This window comes from Hylobates moloch, unplaced genomic scaffold (assembly GCF_009828535.3).
Source record: "Hylobates moloch isolate HMO894 unplaced genomic scaffold, HMol_V3 SCAFFOLD_19, whole genome shotgun sequence".
Lineage (NCBI taxonomy): Eukaryota > Metazoa > Chordata > Mammalia > Primates > Hylobatidae > Hylobates > Hylobates moloch.
This window is the reverse complement of record NW_026652294.1, coordinates 35,310,585-35,331,842: the sequence shown is the minus strand read 5'-3', so window position 1 is coordinate 35,331,842 and position 21,258 is coordinate 35,310,585. Positions and strand designations below refer to the sequence as shown.

Sequence of the window (21,258 nt, the reverse complement as noted above, 5' to 3'; positions counted from 1 at the left end):
GGCTCGCGCTAGTAATTTCAGCACTTTGGGAGGCTGAGGTGGGAGGATCGCTTGAGGCCAGGAGTTCAAGAGCAGCCTGGGCAACAGGGCGAAACCTCGTATCTACAAAAAATACAAAAGTTAAACAGGTGTGGTGGCACGTGTCTGTAATTCCAGGTACTCGGGAGGATGAGGCACGAGAATCGCTTGAACCCAGAAAACGGAGGTTACAGTGAGCTGAGATCGTGCCACTGCACTCCAGCCTGGAGTGAATGGAGTGGTGGCGGGTGCCTGTGGTCCCAGCAGTAATACTAGGGAGGTGGGAGGATCATTTGAATCCGGGAGTCGGAGGTTGCAGTGAACTGCATCAGCCTGGGCGACAGAGCAAGATCCTGTCTTAAAAAAGAGAGAGACTAGGTCTCACTGTGTCACCCAGGCTGGTCTCCAACTCTTGGGCTCAAGCAATCCATCCGCTTTGGCCTCTTAAAGTGCTGGGGTTACAGGTATGAGCCATCGCGCCTGGCAGGCACCCAGTTTTTGTCTTTGCTTTTTCTACCATATCCCTGGAGGGGGAAACTTTAGGTGAATATTGCCTGAAAGCAGAGGAGTAAGAAAAGGAGCAAAAACCCAAGGCATTCCCTGAAGTTACTTTTTGGGTAAATCACAGAATGTTGTTTTACACAGCAGACAACTGTTGCTCACAGGAGTGAGGTGGGTAGAAAGGTTCAGGAAGGTCTTCTGTGAGGTAATGGGTAATCTGGCGCTTTTACACTAGGAAGGTAAGTTCTGTGTTTTGGGAATACATTAGCAAGGTTGAGATTGTGGAGGGCGGCTGGTTTTTCATTCAGCAGCTTTACTGAGCACGTGCTGTGCTTTGCAGTCGGGTTCCAGCCCTGAGGAGCTCATACAGGCTGTCAGCATACTCATCATCCGGCAAGCGCCTTGAGAGACATCTCGCCAGTGGGGTATCTCTCCTTCAACACACGAAGAAGACATCCTTTCAGGGTTAAATTAGCAGGGGGATAGCTAGGTAAGCAGTCATGAAGTTCTGACTTCACAGTCTTTCTTTCCTTCCCTTCGCCTTCCCTTCCCCTTCCCTTCCTCTTTTCCTTTGAGGGAGTCTCGCTCTGTTGCCCAGGCCGGAGTGCAATAGTGCAATCTCGGCTCACCGCAGCCTCCACCTCCTGGGTTCAAGCGATTCTCCCGCTTCACCCTCCCAAGTAGTTGGGATTACAGGCATCCGCCATCATACCCGGCTAATTTTTGTAGAGATGGGGTTTCACTGTGTTGGCTAGGCTGGTCTTGAACTCCCAACCTCAGCTGATCTGCTGGCCTCGGCCTCCCAAAATGCTGGGATTACCAGTGTGAGCCACCACACCTGGCCAGCCACAGTTTTTCTTTTACCTTTTTTGTGTCCCAACTTTTTGTTGGGATTTAAGCTTTTTAGAAACGATGTTGCAGACTTCAACTAGGAGGCATTCTGGGCCATTTAGCTCATTAACCTGAAGGTGCTTGCTATGCAAAGGAAGGCAAGATTAGGTAGAAAATGTTTCGTGGGATATTAATACTGCTGGTGCTTTAATCAGATTCTCAGAGCCTGCTATGCTTGTTTGGAGAGAGTTATTTAAATATAAATAAATAGCAGATATCTCTGTCATATAACTTGAATGATCTGTAAACACTATGGGAGCTTCCCTGATAATGGTTGGCCGTGTGAGAATGTGGGAGATAGTGCTTAGGAATAGTAAATAGGATCCTGAGAGACTGAGGATACAGCTTCTTATGGGACTTGTTTAGAGAACAACCTTCTTTCCTTCCGTCTATCCATGGCCATTCATTTGACCATATATATTTAGCTAAAGTCTGTCCTAAAATTAGTTTTATTCCCCAGCTCTACATCTCTGTGGCTGTCCTGCTAATCTAACCTTCATTTGTGGTACTTTTTTTTTTTTTTTTTTTTGAGACAGGATCTCACTCCGTCACCCAGGCTGGAGTACAATGGCGTGATCACAGCTCACTGCAATCTCCACCTCCCAGGCTCAAGTGATTCTCTCACTTCAGCCTCTCAAGTAGCTGGGAGTGCAGATGTGCATGCCACCACATCGGCTAATTTTTGTATTTTTTGTAGAGTTGGGGTTTTGTGATGTTGTCCAGGCTAGTCTTGAACTCCTGGGCTCAAGCCATTCACCTGCCTGGGCCTCCCAAAGTGCTGGGATTACAGGTGTGAGCCACCGCTCCCAGCCTTAAGCTTCCTGTGTAATCCAAGTGAACTACTTCAAAAAGTTCCAATTAAAAGGTTGCTTTTAACTTTTCCTCCTAAATTTTGCTTTCTCACAGCCTAATTTCACAGTTTCTAGTGTTCCCTTTAAGACATCAATCAGATCATGTCTCTCCCACTCTTCTTAATACTCCTGCCCCTCAATGCCCAACTCTCACAGTTCTCCATAACCTTAAAATATATTCCAATTCTTTGTTAAGTATTAACAGGGTGTGGGCCCCACTTAACACTTCGAGCTTATTCCCTACTTTCATTCACTGTGCCCCTGCCACACTGACTTTTTTGCTGTTCTTTGTGTGTGCCCAACATACTGCTACCTCTGTCTTTGTCCCTGCAGTTCCCTTGGCCTGGAACAGTCCTCCACTGTTTCTCCACACAACTGACCCACTTTTTCACTCAGTGTCTGTTCAGTTGTTATCTCATTAGAGAGCATCCCTCACTGGAATATAAATCCCATGAAGGCAGGAACTTGGTCTGTTTTGCTCACTCCTGTATCTCCCAGCTTAGAATCATGGCTGTGGTTGAAGGAATGTATGAATTTATTGAGCATCACCTGCTAGCCATCAAGAAAAGTTGCCTGGATACATCCTTAGCCTCTTGTCAAGCAAACTGGCTGGTCCACCTTTTATTATGCTCTGGATAACATAAGTCTGCTAAGAGCTACCTAACCTACTTTTCATCCAGCCCATTTTTGTTTTAACAACTAAAATAGAATGTTTAAGGCTGGGCACGGTGGCTCATGCCTGTAATCTCAGCACTTTGGGAGGCTAAGGTGGGCAGATCACTTGAGGTCAGGAGTTCCAGACCAGCCTGACCAACATGGTGAAACCCCATCTCTACTAAACATACAAAAATTAGCCAGGTGTGGTGGCATGTGCCTGTAATCCCAGCTGCTCAGGAGACTGAGTCAGGAGAATCACTTGAACCCGGGAGGTGGAGGTTGCAGTGATCCGAGATCGTGCCACCGCACTCCAGCCTGAGCAAGAGACTGTCTCAAAAAATAATAATAAAAAAATAAAATGTAGTGTTTAAGAGCTCAGACTCTGCAGCTGGACATGGATTTAAATCCTAGTTTAAGCTGTGATCATAAGCAAGTCAATTAATTGCTGTCAGTCTCAGCGTCCTCAGCTTTAAAAGGGGGATCATCTGTAGCTCACAAGTAGCTGTGGGGATCGTAGGATATTTCTCAGTTGCAGGAAGAGCCTTTTTCCACAGCGCCTAATGTTTCTTCCACAGCGACTGATGCTTTTCCCACAGCGCCTGATGCTTTCACCCTGGCGCACAGTCTTTCTCTTGAGCCGCCTCTAAAATCACTCTCCGTTTCTTTTCCTCAGTAAAAGTAAAAATTGAAAAAAAATGTAATTTTTTTGTAAATTGTATATTGAACAGAAAATTTAAACTTTTGTTAACTTGATGGACTTTGATCAGAAAAATACTTTAGACAACAACCCAAGCAACGTGGGGAAAACATTCCATGTCCTGGGTATTCATGGACCAACACAATAGTCACTAGCCACATGTGGCCACAAATTTGATTAAAATTAAATAAAATTTAAAATTAACTTCTCAATTGTGCTAGTCCTATTCCGAGTACTCAGCAGCCATGTGGCTAGTAGCTCCCCCTAATGGACAGCACAGATTAATAGAACACTTGCACCATTGCCAGAAGTGCTTTGGATAGTCCTGTTCCAGAAAATGCTTCATTAGTGGAGGTTGGTAGAAATAAGGAAAGAAGGAACTTTGCTGTTTCCACTTTTTTTTTTTTTTTGAGTTGGAGTCTGGCTCTGTCACCCACGCTGGAGTGCAGTGGCGCGATCTCGGCTCACTGCAAGCTCCCCTCCCGGGTTCACACCATTCTCCTGCCTCAGCCTCCCGAGTAGCTGGGACTACAGGTGCCCGCCACCAAGCCTGGCTAATTTTTTGTATTTTCGGTAGAGATGAGGTTTCACCGTGTTAGCAAGGATGGTCTTGATCTCCTGACCTTGTGATCCACCCGCCTCGGCCTCCCAAAATGCTGAGATTACAGGCGTGAGCCACCGCGCCCGGCCCTATTTCTGAAATTTATCTGTTTATTGTTTTACTTATTGAACAGATGTCCCAGGTCATTGATCATTATATATAGTCCAGAGACCTCTCAAAGACTGTTCCTTTTATACCATTCTTTTCTTTTCTCTCCCTTTCCTGGTGACTACTGTCACCAGCTGTAGCTATTAGCTTTCTCCTTGTGAATTATTTTTACTGAGAAATAAAATTTATCCATTAGTGGATATGTCAAAGTAAAGCTACTGAATTGTGCTGAGATACACAGGATTCTGTCACTGGCAAGGTGATTTGCTGTAGGCAATTTGAGATACTATCATGATTTACAGCCTTGCTGAACAAAATGAGAAACTGCTATGTCCCCAGAATCTCTTGTTGAACCTGTGATATTTATTGAACTCCATCTGGAGGAGGAGGAGATAACCATGGAATGGGTATAGAGGGAGAAGTAATTGGTAGTTAAATAAGAATAGTTAAATAAGAATAGCCAGAACTAAAGCTTATTCACCGGGAGTTCTGAAGTCTAGGAGGGGAGATAAAAGAAATTGTATATGAGAAACGATATTGTAAGGTGAAAGGTAAAAAATGCTTAGGAGTTACTTTGAAAACTCAGGGAGAGATTTTTTAAGGAAGTAATGGGGAATGTATTTTGGATAATCAGGGAAAGTCTTGTTACAGGAGACATTGCTTGAGCTGAGCTTTGAAAAATGGCCCTCCTTTGGACATGGGGACATGAGATTGAGGAGAGGTCACTGTTCTAGGTGGAAGGACTTAGTGGGATGTGAAGTTGGAAGAGTATTTTAAGGGCCAGATTATTAAGGGCATTGGTTCAGCATTTGGATTTTATTCTGAGACTCTGGAGCGATACTACTGAAAGGAATCAGCCACGGTAGCGACATAACAGGAATTGTGTGAGGCATGATGAAATGACTGCAGTGTAGAGGATGGATTGGGAAGAAAGGAAGTCAGAGAGCAAGCTGTAGCAGTTGATGGTGAGCCATTTGGTAGGGGCTGTGGGGCTGGTGAGGACTGATGGGAGAAAGACCACAGAACATATAAAAGACAGGACTTTTGAGACCTGGTTGAATGTTGATGAGAGAGAATCAAACATGACTCAGGAATTCCAGGTCTGGATGACTCAGACAAATGGCTGGGCTGCTAAGAGGTAGAGGAGGAATAGATTTGCGAACAAATATTTTGACCTCACTTTTGGACATATTTGCTTTGCCCGGTATACTTCTATGTGGTGATGTGTAAGTTAGAAGTGTTTCCAGTCAGGAGTTTGGGGTGGAAATGGCTAGTTAGCTAATATTTGTTGTGCATCTCTTATGAAACCAGCCCAGTTGTCACTGCTATACAAGGTGAGCTTTTGAAAGATGTGTAAGTCATGCCACTGACTGTAATATGAGGCAGACGAACCTAACAGTTGAATTGCATTCAGGAAAAACGTATTTTATGGTAGGTGCAAGCTACTATGCCAGAGATGACAAAATGAGCAAGACACAACCTTAACCTTAATGGAACTTGCAGAACAGAGAGGGGAAGGCAAAGTATTTCAAATAAGCATGCATGTTGTGCTTTCTAGTTATACCGGGTTTTCTCTTCTATATCTGTGATTAATGGCACTACTGTTAAGCCAGACTCTCAAGTCACTAACCAAAAAGTTATCCCCGACTCCCCCCCAGATGTGCATCAGTCACCAAATCCCCCGGATGCTGTACACCTCTCACATCTGTGCTTTCCTCTCTCCGTCATTCCATTAGGACATAGTTCTCAACCTGGAGAACTCTGCACAGTACAGTTACCTGGGAGCTTTTTTTTTTTTCTGGGATGGAGTCTCATTCTATCGCCCAGGCTGGAGTGCAGTGGCACGATCTCAGCTCACTGCAAGCTCCACCTCCCGGGTTCACGCCATTCTCCTGCCTCAGCCTCCCGAGTAGCTGGGACTACAGGTGCCCGCCACCATGCCCGGCTAATTTTTTGTATTTTTAATAGAGACGGGGTTTCACCATATTAGCCAGGATGGTCTCGATCTCCTCACCTCGTGATCTGCCTGCCTCGGCCTCCCAAAGTGCTGGGATTACAGGCGTGAGCCACCGAGCCCGGCCACCTGGGAGCTTTTAAACATCCAGATTTGTGGGCTGGGCACACAAATTGCCATTGCACTCTAGCTTGGGCAACAAGAGTGAGACTCCGTTTCAAAAGAAAAAAAAAAAAGAAAAGTAGTAGTGGTGGTAATCACCAGTGAAGAGCTTTTCTAATCTGATGCCAACAAGGAAGATAGTATTTTCTGGGAAGCTGACACTTTAATGAAATATTTTTTGTGGAAGATCCTAATATAAGCCTGGAACAAAAAATTATTCTTGTAGTTCTCCAAACAGAATGTTATCACAGCCTTTACAATCATTTCTCTTTTATCTAATGGACATAGTTAAAGCAGAATAGGTATAAAGTCATTTAGCCATTAAAGAATTACATGAAGAGACTGGTCACGGTGGCTTATGCCTGTAATCCCAGCACTTTGGGAGGCCGAGGCCAGGGGATCACCTGAGGTCAGGAGTTCAAGACCAGCCTGGCCAACATGGTGAAATCCTGTCTCTGCTAAAAATATAAAAAAATTAGCTGGGCATGGTGGCAGGCGCCTGTAATCCCAGCTGCTTCAGGAGGCTGAGGCAGGAGGATTGCTTGAACCCAGGAGGCAGAGGTTGCAGTGAGCCAACATCACACCATTGCAGTCCAGTCTGGGCGACAAGAGAAACTCTGTCTCAAAAAAAAAAAAAAAAAAAGAATTCCATGAAGAACACTAATTCATTGCTAAAGTTTTGGCTAGAATAGAAGAACTATAGCAGTGTAGAGAAAGAAATGCCAGGGTGGTGTTAATCTAAAAAGACTGAATACAGTGTAGGTTAAAACTGGAGTGGCCGGAGGGGAGTAGAGTGCGTTTGCGGTAGGAAATGGAAGGAGCTCATTTAATTCCTGGATTAATTAATGACTAATCTTGGTGTTCGGATATTGGAGCTGAAATCTGGCATCATGGTATTAATGGGATGGGTTCTGGCTTAAGATCACAAATCTTGAGTCTGTCTTCTGCTAAATGTGTGATTTTAGGCAACCCACTTAACCCAAGTGAATTTCACTGTTAGTATATTACTTTTTCAATATAGTTAGAATCTGAGATGATGAATGTGAAGAACTTAACTGCCATAGGAGACATAAAAAATGTTAATTCCCACTTTCTGTCTTATTGCAGAATATTACAGGAAAGTGTACATTTCCCTTTACTCCATAAAATGATGTTGACACTAATCTAGCAAAAAGTTACTAGGGCATTAAAATCTTTTACTATACAGAATTTTTTGTTTGTAAGTATAGGTGTTTTAGTTTCATGTGGCTGCTGTAACAGATTCCCACAAGCTTGATGGCTTAAAACAACAGAAACGTGTTCTTATGATTCTGGAGGACAGAAGTCTGATTGAAATCAGTATCACTGGGCTCAAATCAAGGTCTCAGTAGGGCCTATTCCCTCTGGAGGCTCTAGGAGAAAATCTTTTTCCTGATTCTTCCACCTGCAAGAGGCTGCTGACATTCCTTGGCTATTGGCTGCATCATTCCAGTCTTCAAGGACAGCATCTTCAAATTTCTCTCTGTTCTGTGTTCACAAGACCTTCTACTCTGAGTGGGTCAAACTCCCTCTGTGCCTTCTTTTTTTTTTTTTTTTTTTTTTTTTTTTTTGAGTTGGAGTCTCACTCTGTGGTCCAGGCTGGAGTGCAGTGGTATGATCTTGGCTCATTGCAGCTCCCGCCTCCCAGGTTCAGGCGATTCTCCTGCCTCAGCCTCCCAAGTAGCTGGGACTACAGGCGCCCACCACCACACCTGGCTAATTTTTGTATTTTTAGTAGAGATGGGGTTTCACCATGTTAGCCAGGATGGTCTCGATCTCCTGACCTCATGATCTGCCCGCCTTGGCCTCTCAAAGTGCTGGGATTACAGGCGTGAGCCACTGCGGCCGGCCCTCTGCTCCCTCTTACAAGGATACATGAACAGTTATGTGCTGCATAACGGTGTTTTGGTCAATGCAGAGACTTTTTTTTTTTTTTTTGTCATATAAGGTAACATTCACAGGTTCCAGGGATTAGGATATTAGTGTCTTATGGGGGTGGGGGCATTTTTCTGCCTACCATGGTAGGTAAAGTCGTGTAATTTATTAAGTCAGAAGATTTCTGAAATTCTTCTGTGTGCAGTTTCTGAATGCTCAAAGACCATGTGTGCCACACGGTTCAAGATACTGCCAGTGAATAAGATGGTTTCTGTGCTCAAGAAACTTCTTAAGTGAATCAGAATGCCACATTAGGAAACTGGTACTTTTGTAGACAGTGGGGAACCAGCTGAAATTGTTTGGTTAGGTGAGCTGTGTTTTAGGAAGATTAATAACGATGTGTGTGGGATAGAATAGAGAGGTAGAAGGATGAGAAGGGCAACAGGAATGATGCTAAGGCCTCAAGGAAATGTTGATGTGATCAGCAAGGAATAGAAAGATGGCACGGTACATCCCAGAGGAAGGAGTTTATTGTTAGATTTATTGAGGTGTAATTGACAAACAATAAAATGTACCAATTTTAACTGTCAGTTGACAAATATATACATACAGTCATATAACCACCAGCACAACCATGCTAGAAGATTTCTATCACCGTAAAAAGTTCCCTTGAATTCCTTTGCAGTCAGTCCCATTCCCCTGGCTTCTGGCAATCCCTGATTTGCTTTCTTTTGCTATAGTTTGCCTAGTATGGTTTGTTGTTGTTGTTGTTGTTGTTGTCTGGTTTTTCTGAGATGGAGTCTGGCTCTGTCGCCCAGGCTAGAGTGCAGTGGCTTGATCTGGGCTCACTGCAACCTCTGCCTCCCGGGTTCGAGCGATTCTCCTGCCTCAGCCTCCTCAGTAGCTGGGATTACAAATGTGTGCCACGCTGGTCCGGCTAATTTTTGTATTTTTAGTACAGACAGCGTTTCACCATGTTGGCCAGGCTGGTCTCGAACTCCTGACCTCAAGTGATCCTAGTTTGCCTACTATGAAACTACACTTTCACATGGGATCATACGGTATGTAGTCTTTTGTACCTGGCTCCTTTCACTCAGCATATTGCTTTTGAGATACATCTGTACCTCATGTGTCTGGTATCAGTCCCTTCTGTTTTATTGCTGAGTGCTCTTCCGTTATATGGATGTGTGACAGTTGTGTCTGTTTACCAGCCGGACATTCCGGTTGTTTCCAGTTGTTATGAATAAAGCTTCATTGAACAATTAAATAGAATTCTTTGTGTTTATTTTGAGGAAATATCTGGGGGTGGAATTGTTGGCCATAAGGCAAGTATATGTTTAGCTTTATAAGAAACCATCAAACTGTTTTCCAGAATGGTTATGCCATTTTGCATTTCCATTAGCAATGTATCAGGCTTCTAGCTTCTAGTTCTCCAATTTGTTTCTTTGTTTGTCTGTTTTTTGTTACCCAGGCTGGGGTGCAGTGGTATGATCATAGCTCACTGCAGCCTCGAACTCCTGGGCTCAAGCAGTCCTTCCATCTCAGCCTCTCAAGTGGCTAGGACTACAGGTACACACCACCACACTTGGCTAATTTTTAAAATTTTTTTGTGGAGACGGGGGTCTCACTCTGTTGCCCAGCTGTTCTCGAACTCCTAGCTTCAAGCTGTTCTCCTGCCTCAGCCTTCCAAACTTTTGGGATTATAGATGTGAACCACTGGGCTTGGCCTAGTTCTCCAAATCTTTGCTATAACTTTTTAATTTTAGCCATACTAGTGGGTGTGGAGTGGTAGTTCATTGTGATTTCAATTTGCATCTTAATTACTAATGATGCACATCTTTTCATGTGCTTATTTACTATACATTTATCTTGTTTGGTGAACTCTCCAGTTTTTTTGCCCTTTTTTATTGGGTTGTCTTATTGAGTTGTAAGAGTTCTTAATATAATCTGTATAGAAGTCTTTTTTTTTAAGACGGAGTCTCATTCTGTTGCCCAGGGTGGAGTGCAGTGGTAGGATCTCAGCTCACTGCAACCTCTGTCTCCTGGATTCAAGTGATTCCCCTGCCTCATCCTCCCGAGTAGCTGGGACTACAGGCGCATGCCACTGTACCCAGCTAATTTTTGTGTTTTTGTAGAGACAGGGTTTTGCCATGTTGGCCAGGCTGGTCTCGAACTCCTGACCTCAAGTGATCCATCCACCTTGGCCTCCCAAAGTGCTGGGATTACAGGCGTGAGCCATCATGCCCAGCCTTGTCTGCAAGTTTTTTGTTGGATGTTTTGTGCATATTTTCTCCCAGTCTGTGGCTTGCCTTTTTATTTTTTTATGACTTTTCAAGAACAGTTTTTAAAATTTGGTAAAGTCAAATTTAGCCATTTTTCTTCTGTAATTTTTTTTTAACAGTTTATCTTTGCTTAATCTGAGGTCAGTAAGATTTTTTCTGTGTTTTAGTCTGGAAGTTCTGTAGTTTTTTGTTTTTTTTTTAAAATTTTTATTTAATTTTTAAAAATTTTCCCTGTCAGTGATTTGAAGCTCATTTTTTAAAATTGTTGTTTCTTTTTGTTTTTGTTTTTAAAGAGACAGGAAGACAGAGTTTCCCAGGCTGGAGTGCAGTGGCTATTCACAGATGTGATCATAGTGCTTTATAGCCTCAAACTTCTGGGCTCAAGTGATCCTTCCTCCCCAGCCTCCTGAGTAGCTGGGACTTCATCTGGCTCTAGAAAGGCTACAGTTTTAACCCCCACATAGATATGTGATTTTGAGTTAGTTTTTATATGTAGTGGTGTCTAGGAATAGGGGTTTGCGTTTTCATATGGATCTCCAATTGTTCTGTCCCATTGCTCTTTCCTCATTGAAATGCCTTCACACCATTGTCAGATCGTTTGTATATGTCAAAGTCTATTCCTGGATTCTGTTATTTTCCATTGCTCTGGATATCTATCTTGATGCCAGTATGATGCTGTCCTATTTACTGTAGCTTTATACGCAGCCTTGAGTGAGGTAAATGCTAAACCTTTTTCTTTCCTCTGCCCAGAATTTTTTTGGCTATTCTAGGAACTTTGCATTTCCACCCAAATTTTAGAATCAGCTGCCTGTGGTTGTGCATGCCTGTAATCCCAGCAGTTTAAAAGACCGAAGTGGGAGGATCCCTTGAGGCCAGGAGTTCAAGATCAGCTTGGGCGCCATACTGAGACCCTGTCTGTACAAAAAAATTGGCCAGATGTGGTGGTGCTCACCCGTAGTTCTAGCTGTTTGAGCCCAGGAGTTCGAGGCTGCAATGAGTTATGATCAGGCCACTGCACCCCAGCCTGGGTGACAAAGGGAGACCCTGTTTTTAAGAAAAAAAAAATTTAGAATCATTCTTTCAAATTCTACAAACACAGTTTGCTGGGATTTTTATTGGGAAGGTATTGGATCTATAGACCAATTTGGAGAGACCTGACATCTTAACAATATTGAGCTATTGAGCCTTCCAGTCCCTGAGCGTAGCATATAACTCTCTGTTTATTTCGGTTGCCTTTCATTTCTGTCAGCAGTGTTTTATAGTTTCAGTGTGCATGCATTGCACATTTTGTTAAATTTATCTCTAAATATTTTGTATGTTTGGTGTACTATTATAAATGCATTATCATAGCCTGTACATTGATAACCTAGAGATTTGATAACATGAAATGAAGTAGGAAGAAGACTTTGATTTGAGGAAGATATGAAGTTTGATTTTGGACTTGTCGAGTTTATAGTACCAGTCAGTTATTCTTTCAGCAGGAGCTGTTGAAGGAAAGAGAGATTTGGGTCCATTTTTATAGCAGTGACAGTAAAGTATGGGTATGTATGAGACCACGTTCAAGGAAGAAAATTTAGAAAAAGTTCAGATGTAGGTCTGCACCTTGGAGCACTGTGCCGTTTTAGAAAGTGGGTAGTCAGAATAGGAGATGAAGGGTCTGTAACAAGGTTAGGAAGAAAGCTAGAGTACGGAGTTAGGAAGCCAAAACAAGAGTTTTAAGAATGGGGTGGTTGAGAGTCGGAGACTACAGAGAGGTTGAGGAGCTTGAAGAATAAGGAAAAGGTCATCAAAGTGGGTGATTTGATCATTGTGACTGTTTAGTAGAGTGATGTGGGTTGAAGCCAAGTTTCAGAAGGTTAGGGAGGTAAGGCAGGAAGTAGTGACTAAAGAGGACTCTTAAGAAATGGGTGGAGAAGGCAAAGCATATGATAGATTGTGCAGTCAAGAGCATAACTGTGTGGAAGAGATGTTTGTCTAGGGGTAGGAGGCGTTACTGTGAGCCTGTTTCTGAGGGGGAGGAGCTAAGCTTGGAGAGAGGCATATCTTGAAGATGCAGTGGCTGCTGTTGTGGCTTAGGGTTTGGTAAGAAGTGAGAGGTTACAGAATTTAGGGCCGGGCGCGGTGGCTCACGCTTGTAATCCCAGCACTTTGGGAGGCCGAGGCGGGCGGATCACGAGGTCAGGAGATCGAGACCACGGTGAAACCCCGTCTCTACTAAAAATACAAAAAATTAGCCGGGCGTGGTGGCGGGCGCCTGTAGTCCCAGCTACTCGGAGAGGCTGAGGCAGGAGAATGGCGTGAACCCGGGAGGCGGAGCTTGCAGTGAGCCGAGATTGCGCCACTGCACTCCAGCCTGGGCGACAGAGCGAGACTCCGTCTCAAAAAAAAAAAAAAAAAAAAAAAAAGAAGTGAGAGGTTACAGAATTCTAGGCGTTTCAGATAAACTGCTTTCTTCCCTTTTCATTTGGCTCTGGGTGTCATTTTAACATCCTAATTCTTTAAAATCACCAGCAGGGGGACAGGGCTTGTATGGCCTCTCAGCCAAATCTGACTTGAGACCTGTCGACTTGTTTTTGTGCAGTCCTTAAGCTAAGAATTTATTTATATGTTATAGATGTAACATATAAAAATAACTTATAAATATTAGCTATATTTTAAATATTTTAACCTGGTTGAAGAAAAACCAATATATCATGATGTGAAAATTATATGAAATTCCATTTTCAGTGTTCATAAATAAAGTATTTTTAGGGAAACAGCCACATTCATTAATTTGTACTTTTGTGTTACAACTGGCAGAGTTGAGTAGTGCCACAGAGACTGTATGGCTCCCAAAGCCTGAAATATTTGCTATCTAGCCCTTTACAGAAAGTATGCCAACTCTTGACCTAGAAGGAAGAGTGTTCTAAAAATCATTCTTGGTTTCTCTTCTGACTGTGCCATATAACTTCTGAAGAGGTAATTTGCTGATTAACTACTTTTTTGCAATAGACACTCTTTATTTTAGGCTATTCGTAATGAATGCAGATTTTTTTGTCTTAAGCATGTTTTGTTAACCCAAGAGTGATGAACTATCAGAAAGGATACTTATTGAAAGTCTGACCATAGACTGCACTCATGGAGAACAGACAGGTATTATTTGGAAAGAAACATGAGAAAATTGGAAGTTCCTGGCATTCTTCACTGATACTTAGCGTAGCTTTTTTGGTGAAACTCTAGGTTTTATCTATTATTTAAATTTCTAGGTTTGCTCTCCTCTCCTCTCTCCTCTCCTTTTTTGAGATAGAGTCTCGCTCTGTCACCCAAGCTGGAATGCAATGGCATCATCTCTGGGACTACAGGCATGCGCCACCATGCCCGGCTAATTAAATTTCTAGGCTTGCTTTTCAAATGAAAGTTGGAAGGGGACAAAGAAAAAACCACGGCTGAAAACTGGCCACTTGATGAAGAACAAGTAGGCGGAGGAGTAGCAGCAGTGGTAAACCTTACTAAACCAGACACTGTTCCGAGTGATTTAACCTATCCTAATGACTTTACTCATAGTTCTCTAAGACAGTGGTCCCCATTCTTTTTGGCACCAGAGACTGGTTTCGTGGAAGACAGTTTTTCCATAGATGGGGTAGGGAAGGGAGTATTTCAGGATGAAACTGTTCCACCTCAGATCATCAGGCATTAAGAGTCTCGTAAGGAGCACGCAACCTAGATCCCTCGCATGCGCAGTTCACAGTAGGGTTCACGCTTCTGTGAGAATCTAATGCTGCTGCTAATCTGACAGGAGGCGAAGCTCAGGTGGTCATGTTGACTTGCCCGCAGCTCACCTCCTGCTGGGTGTGGCCCAGTTCCTAACATGCCACAAACTAGTACCCGTCCACGGCCTGGAGGTTGGGGACACCTGCTCTAAGATATCATTAGTCTCATTTTCCACGTGAGAAGACTGAAGCACCGAGAGGAGTAAGTAACTTGCCCAAGGTCACACAGCTAGTAAATGGGTAAGCTGGGGTCAAACCCAGTCACTGAGGCTCTGGAATGAGTGCTGTGGGCTATCAGTGTGCGGGGAGAATCATGCAACACAGGACCGACTACCCCAGGTTGCCTTTCCAAGAACTGTAATAATAGCTAATATCTTTTGACCACCTACTGCAGGGCAGGTTGTATTCTAAGGTTATTACATGTATTAGTACTTTCAGTGTTTACAACACCCTTACAGATGAAGAGAATGAGTCACCTGCCTGAGGTGTATCAAAACTAGGCAGTAGTCAGTCTAGCCCTAGAACCTGTGCAGTGTAAATTCTCTCTCCATTATTGCTCAGAATAATGTTGTACTTTTTCTTGTAAGAACTGTACAGCTTGGTGACACTTCAAGGATACATTTGCATTGCTGTTTGTAAGCAGACAGTATTCCCCACGGGCTGGTAATGTCTCAGCCATAAGCACTCCTCCATTATACTGTGAAATGGTATGGCAATTGAAGTAGCACTGATAAGTGCTCATAAGCTGCCTGAGTGCATTTGTGATCCTTTGGGTTTCCCCCAACAAAAGCTGCCGGGTGGGGGAGCATCTGTAATTTTGTGACTCAGAGCCCCAAATCATGCTAAAGCCCTGCTTTTATCTTGGCTCTTCTCTGCTCATTACCTTGGTAGTTTATATCTTGTGTCATTGTCCAGTCAGCTGCTACATATTTGAATCAGGAATTCTGTAGAGACACTAGGGCTGTTGCTGTAGATTTTAGAATTTATGTGTATAACTGATATTTAAGGAAATGTGTATGGTTTCCTAGAGAGCAGAGGGGGAAGATGGCTGAAACAGAGCTTTCAGGATCTCCTCCATTTGAAGGCTTAGATAGAGGAGTCAGCAGCTTTCCAGTCATTTTTTTTTTTTCTTTTTCTCTCTCTCTTTTTTTTTTTTTTTTTTTTTTTTTTTTTTTTTTTTTTTTTTTTTTTTTTAAGACAGGGTCTCTCTCTGTCGCCCAGGCTGGAGTGCAGTGGTGCGATCTCAGCTCACCACAACCTCTACCTCCCACCAGGCTCAAGCGATCCTTCTGGTGCCCACCACCACCCCTGGCTCATTTTTGTATTTTTTTGCAGAGACGAGGTTTCACCATGTTGCCCAGGCTGGTCTCAAACTCATGGGCTTTAGAGATCCTCCTGCCTGGGCCCCCCAAAGTGCTGGGATTACAGGTGTGAACCACTACACCCAGCCTAGATTCCTCTTTTAACTCTTAAAAGAGGCACCTCCTAATCTGTCAAAATGCTTAGTGCATAAATATTTGCAGATTGACAGTTTAAGTGAAATGGAAATGGAAATTCCCCAGCCAGCTATAGTCATGCTGAGTTGGAGTTCTTGAGGAGCAAAAGATTTAGGTTGGCTAGAATATGGTATGATTGAAACCAAGGTTAGAGGGTTCAGGGTGCTTGTGGAAGAAAAGGTTACCACTGCGGAAACCTGGAGGCTGTCTCTTGGCAAGTGGGATACAATTTTGTAGCCACCAGGTTGAACTAGCAAGATGTGATATATACTATAGCCATCCTTTTCAGCTGACTTGCATAGCAGCTGGTGAGTGGCTGACATTATTGTCGGTGAACTCTTGGAGAAGAGGGCGAGGCTTGGGCTCATAATTATTTGTATTTCTCATAGAGAAATGTACTGTGTTTATGTACTTTGTCTGTTTGACAAATTTGTTGACTGATACAAGCTTAAAAGGAGAATCTGACAAAGAAAATAAAAGATCGAAACCTTCTCTTGCATTTTCTGGGTCCAGTATGCTACAAACAAATACAGGCTTTATTTAAATCTTTTGAAGTAAGATGCTACTTTTCTGGAACATTTTCTTTACACTAGCTTAAACCAGGAGGTCTCCTGCCGCACTCAATTTGCATCCCCTATCAGAGTGTTCTCAGGGTTCACTGCGTTGGCATAATTGCCTGTCTTCTCTATTACTCATAACTTTTTTTCTTTGTTTGGTTGTTTTTTGTTGTTGTTGTTTTTTGTTTTTTGAGACGGACTGTCCTCTGTCACCCAGGATGGAGTGCAGTGGCACGATCTCGGCTCACTGCAACCTTCACCTCCTGGGTTCCAGCGATTCTTCTGCCTCAGCCTCCCGAGTGGCTGGGACTAAAGTTGCGTGCCACCACACCCAGATAATTTTTGTATTTTTTTTTTTTTTTTCAGTGATAATAACTCAATCCTCTATTTGACAAAGAAGAGGGAGAAGGAAGAGGAAGAAAAAGAAAGTGGGATAAAGGATCAGAAAGGGAGGAAAATAGAAAAAATTAGAGTATGACTCCAGGGTAGACCTGTTTTGTTGTCACTGAGTTGGTTGGTTAGTTTGTCTGTTGTATTTTTCATGTTTCGCCATGTTGGCCAGACTGGTCTCGAACTCCTAGCCCAAAGTGATCAACCCGCCTTGCCCCCCAGAGTGCCGGGACCACAGGCGTGAGCCACCACGTCCAGCCCCCACGTTGCTTCTGGCCTCCGTGGTAGACCTCCGAGACGGAGCGGCCGGGCAGAGGCGCTCCGCACTTCCCAGACGGGGTGGCCAGGCAGAGACGCTCCTCACTTCTTCCCAGACGATAGGTGGCTGGGCAGAGGCGCTCCTCACTTCCCAGACGATGGGTGGCCGGGCAGAGGCGCTCCTCACTTCCCAGAAGATGGGCGGCCGGGCAGAGGGGCTCCTCACTTCCCAGACGATGGGTGGCCGGGCAGAGGCGCTCCTCACTTCCCAGACGGGGCGGTCGGGCAGAGGCGCTCCTCACTTCCCAGACGATGGGTGATTCCAGTGATGGGTGGCCGGCAGGTCCTCATTTCCGGAGGGGGGTGGTCGGTGTCATCATTCCGGAGGTGGCTGGTCGGGGTCCTCATTCCAGTGGGCGGGCACAGGTCCTCATTCCAGTGGCGGGCGGCCGGGAGAGGGTTCTCATCCCAAAGTGGTGGCCGGGCAGAGGGTCCTCATTCCAGGGGTGGGCATATCATTCCCCAGGATGGGTGGCCGGCAGAGTCCTCATTCCAGGGGGTGGCCGGGCAGGTCCTCATTCCAAGGATGGTGGGCAGAGGGTCCTCATTCCAGGGGGGGCCGGCAGGTCTCATTCAGGGGGGCCGGGCCGGGCAGAGGCGCTCCTCACTTCTTCCCGGACGGGGCGGCCGGGCAGAGGCGCTCCTCACTTCCCAGACGGGGCGGCTGGGCAGAGGCGCTCCTCACTTCTTCCCGGACGGGGCGGCCGGGCAGAGGCGCTCCTCACTTCTCAGACGGGGCGGCCAATTTTTGTATTTTTAGTAGAGATGGGGTTTCACCGTACTGGCCAGACTGATCTTGAACTCCTGACCTCATGATCTGCCCGCCTCAGCCTCCCAAAGTGCTGGGATTACAGGCATGAGCCACCAGACCCGGCTGGTTGGTTTTTTTTTTTTTTTTTGAGACAGGGTCTTGCTCTGTTGTCCAGGCTGGAGTACAGTGGCACAGTCTCGGCTCTTTGCAGCCTGAACCTCCTAGGCTCAAGGGGATCCTCCTGCCTCAGCTTCCCAAGTATGCACACCTCTGGTCCTAGCTACTCTGGAGGCAGAGGCAGGTGGGTCGCTTGAGCCTGGGAGTGCAAGGCAACATAGCCCTGGCAACATAGCAAGGCCCATCTGTACAAAAACTTAAAAATTTATAGCCAGGTGTGATGGCACACACTTGTGGTCCCAGGTACTAGGGAGGCTGAGTCAGGAGGATCACTTGAGCCCAGGAGTTTGAGACCAGGCCTGGCAACATAGTGATACCCCATCTCTACAAAAAATTTAAAATTTAGCTAAGCATGGTGGCAAGCACCTGTAGTCCTAGCTCCTCTGGAGGCTGAGGTGGGAAGATCACTTGAGTTCAGGAGTTTCAGGAGTTTGAGTTCAGGAGTTTGAGGCTGTGATGAGCTAGGATTGTGCCACTGCACTCCAGGCTGAGTGACAGAGACCCTATTTCTTTAAAAAGAAAAAGAAAAGATTGGGAAAGGATGTAGGGAAGCATGTGAAAGAGACAGAGAACCATAATCAGAGGATGGTATTGTGGTTGCTGAAATAAGAGAAGGGATGGACAACAGTGTGATGTGGTGTCAGAGGTCTAGGAGGAGAACCACTGGCAGGAGTCCATTGGACTTGGCAATTAGAAGGTCATGGGTGAGAGGAGTTTCAAGGGGATGGTGGGGACAGAAGAGGGAATGGCAGGTGAGACAATGGTGTATGGTAGCTAGAGATGGTGGGGCTGAGGATTTCAGATGTGATGTGGAAGTAGGATGCTTTAATAGATAAGAGACTTAAACTGGCTCATATGCTGACTAGAACCACCCAGTTGAAAGAGACTGGAATTCGGAGATGGGGTGGTTGATGATAAAGCAAAGATCCTGAGGAGCGAGGAGAGTGATGAGATTTAGGGAGCACATAGGGGGATTACACTTTGGTAGGAAGGAGATACCCTTTCTGAGGAAGCAAAGGGGAGATGGGAACCATTGCTGGGACGGTGGGAGTTATTGGCAGTAGCTCAGTTTTCTCAGGGTGTTGGCATGGAATGAGGCAGGTTGGATGGGAGATGGACTTGAGGGTAGTGTCAAGAGTTGGAATGTCTGTGATGTGGAAGAGGGAGGGGTGAAGGGACCAAGGCCCGGAGGATGACTGTAGCAGCACTGTGGAGCCATAGAGACCTTGACTGATAGAACTGCCAATTTGCATGGTTGTGTAAATCCCCTATCTCATCCATTCTCAAGACTCCAGAGCTCAGGCGAAGGAGAAGTTTCATGACTGCTTCCTCAGGGAAGCCTTTCCCAACCTTTTCAGTTAACTTGCTTTCTAGGCTCTCATAGCTGTTTTTACCTTCTAGCTCTCTAATGTAGAGTTGTAGTTTTGCATTTGACTGTTGTAATTATTTTAATTATAAATTATAACAAAAGTTATTTGACTTATGGCTGGGCATGGTAGCTCATGCCTATAATGCCAACACTTTGGGAGGCCAAGGTGGGTGGATCACTTGAGGCCAGGAGTCTGAGACCAGCCTGGCCAACATGGCAAAACCCTGTCTGTACTAAAAATACAAAAATTAGCCGGGTGTGGTGGTACCCACCTGTCATCCCAGCTGCTTGGGAGGTTGAAGCAGGAGAATCGCTTGAACCCAGGAGACGGAGGTTGCAGTGATCCAAGATTGTGCCACTGCACTCTAGCCCAGGCCACAGAGTGAGACTCTGTCTCAAAAAAAAAAAAAAAAAAAAAAAAAAATTATTTATCTTTGTTTTTCTTAGTAACTCAGGGCTCCGAGGACAGGTATGTCAGAGTGCACTTACCATCGTGCAGCGTCCAGCACCTAGTGGACACTTGATAAATGCTTGTTGAATTTAATTAATCAAATACAGTGGTTCTCAACCTTTTAACCTGCCCCAACCCACCTGTGGAAGATGGCTTGCCTCCATCTGAACCATTATTGACTGCTCTGATCCACACCTGAAGGAGGATAGGTGCCAGGGTTGGGGAGTGTGGTCAATATGATTACAGGCCCTGGAATAAGAATGTTGGGCTCAGATCCCAGCCTGTCCTCTCACCAGCCTTGCAACCCAGGGGAAATCTGTAACCTCTCTGTGCCCCAGTGTCCTCCTCTAAAATGGGGCTGGTATACAGCAGTACCTACCTCGCAGGCTTGTCATGAAGATGACATGAAGCTGGGCACAGTGGGATGTGCCTGTGGTCCCAGCTGTGGGAGGCTGAGGCAGGGGGAACAGTTGAGTCCAGGAGTTTGAGTCTAGCCTGGGCAGCATAGTGAGACCCTCATCTCTTTAAAAAAAAAAAAAGAGGCTGGGCGCGGTAGCTCATGCCTGTACTCCCAACACTTTGGGAGGCCGAGGTGGGTGGATCAAAAGGTGTGGAGTTTGAGACCATCCTGGCCAACATGGTGAAACCCCGTCTCTACTAAAAATACAAAAAATGAGCCGAGCATGGTGGCATGTGCCTGTAGTCCCAGCTACTCAGGAGGCTGAGGCAGGAGAATCGCTTGAACCCAGGAGGCGAAGGTTGCAGTGAGCCCAGATCGCACCACTGCACTCCAGCCTCATGACAGAGCAAGACTCCGTCTCAAAAAAAAAAAAAAAAAAAAAAGAGAGATTAAATGAGGGAATTTATGTAAAGCTTTTAGAAGAACATGTGAAAATTAGGAAATTGTTATTACTGTTAGTGGTTTCAAAAAATCTAGGTGATTTTGGTAGCCTTTTCTCCTGGAGAATTCCTGGCTTTATGGTAAAGGATTTGCAGGGCAGGTGCCTGTCAGCATCTTTAGGTACATCTCTTCATTGTCATATACTGTATAATATTGAGCTTCTGAGAGGAGAAATCCCTGTAACCATGATGGTCTTCTTGGTTCAGTGACCAGCACCCTGAAACAAAGCCATTCTTTTTTTTTCTTTTTAATGAATATTTAAAAACATGGAGACAGTACATTGCCCAGGCTGGTCTCGAACTCCTGGGCTCAAGTGATTCCCCCTGCTTTGGCCTCCCAAAGTTTTGAGATTACAGGTGTCAGCCACTGTACCCAGCCATCAAAGCCATTCTTGATCCTGTAGGACTATCACTAAGAAATAGTAGAACTGTCAAGTGGCCGATCACTTTGGGAGCTTTCCCATCTGTGGGATGAGGGACTAGTG

General features: G+C 44.9%; 1 protein-coding gene across 2 annotated transcripts in view; it reads left to right on the top strand.

Annotated features, from left to right (window-relative positions):
* Window positions 1-21,258, top strand: part of ANKFY1 (ankyrin repeat and FYVE domain containing 1) — a 101,619-nt gene that overhangs the window by 1,475 nt on the left and 78,886 nt on the right. The gene's annotated exons all lie outside the window — the stretch shown is intronic.